Here is a 1,561-nt window from a genome sequence, read left to right as displayed (position 1 = left end):
TACATACATACATACATACATACATACATACATACATACATGCTTACATACATACATACATACATGCATACATACATACATACATACATGCTTACATACATACATACATACATACATACATACATACATACATACATACATACGTACGTACGTACGTACGTACATGCGCAAGCACTAAACACGCAAATACCACACCACACACACAGACGTACTGTTGCGCAGTATACGCCGCACACTGCTGGAGTTCGTGATGAATATCTCTAGGTGTACGGAACGGCAGATGCAGATCGATCGGTGCAGCGTTATAGACGAAAATGATTGCATCGTGCAATGTACACCGACATAATTGCAGTGAAGACATTCAACCAATAATCCATTGAATGACCTAGAAAACATAGTCGTAGAACCTTCTATGCTGCTGTTACTGCTGCTGCTGTTGTTGTTGTTGTTATTACTGCTGTTGTTGTTGTTGTTGTTGTTGTTGCTACTGTTGTTGTCGCTAGACATAAGCACGCACATATACATAACGGGCTTCCGTCAGTTTCTGTCTACCAAATCTACTCACAAGGCTTTGACCAGCTCAGAATTATAGTAGAATACACTTGCCCAAGGAAGCACACAGTAGCACAGTAGGACTGGATGGAACCATATGGTTGTAAAGAAAGCGTCTAACAACACGTTTGACCCAGACTGCCTTCTTCCAACTGTTAAACATGGAGGAGCATCTGTGATGATCTGAGGGGCTATATCTTGGAAATCCGCCGGCCCAATGGTTTTCCCTTCATGGCGAAGAACCGCCACTGCGATCGAAAGGCCGTCGTCTCAGCCGCGATACCAACCCCGAGTGTGTGTCCGTGTGTTACGAACGCAGTCAACGGGTAAAGGGTTCGTCGAGTAGGTCGTAGCAGTGATTAGTAAGCACATGGGGCAAAATGCATAGCGGCATTTCGTCCGTCTTTAAGTTCTGAGTTCAAATTGTGCTGAGCTCGACTTTACCTTTCATCGTTTCGGGGTCGATAAAATAAGTAACAGTTGATCGCTGGGGCCAATGTAATCGTCTTACCCTATTCCTTGAAATTGCTGGCTTTTTGCTAAAATTTGAAATCATTTATTGCGGTGGGCTGGCAGAATCGTTACCACGCCGAGCGAAATACTTAGCGACATGTCGTCCGTTTTTAAGTTCTGAGTTCAAACTGCGCTGGTGTCGACTTTACCTTTCATCGTTTCAGGGCCCCTAAAATAAGTACCAGTTGAGCACTGGGGTCGATGTAATGACTTATTCCCTCCACAGAACTTGCAGGCCTTGTGCCAAAATTTGAAACCAATAGTTTTCAGAAAGTAAGCGCCCATAATAGTGTCTGGTTCAATATTCTTTTTGAATCGTCATTGTTTGGCTTAAAGATTTCTTATAATTAGCGAGAGACATTTTCGAAAGAACTTGTCCTGTCTGGAAATCTTATGTTTTCGTCAAGATGATTAGGGTCAGATTCGAAGTGTTTGCGATCATTGATTGACGCTGGGAGAGAAAGAAAGAAAGAGACGGGGAGAGGGGGGAGATTTC

This window comes from Octopus bimaculoides, chromosome 23, assembly GCF_001194135.2.
Source record: "Octopus bimaculoides isolate UCB-OBI-ISO-001 chromosome 23, ASM119413v2, whole genome shotgun sequence".
Taxonomy (NCBI): domain Eukaryota; kingdom Metazoa; phylum Mollusca; class Cephalopoda; order Octopoda; family Octopodidae; genus Octopus; species Octopus bimaculoides.
The sequence above is the reverse complement of the archived record's forward strand: the minus strand, read 5'-3'. Positions refer to the sequence as shown.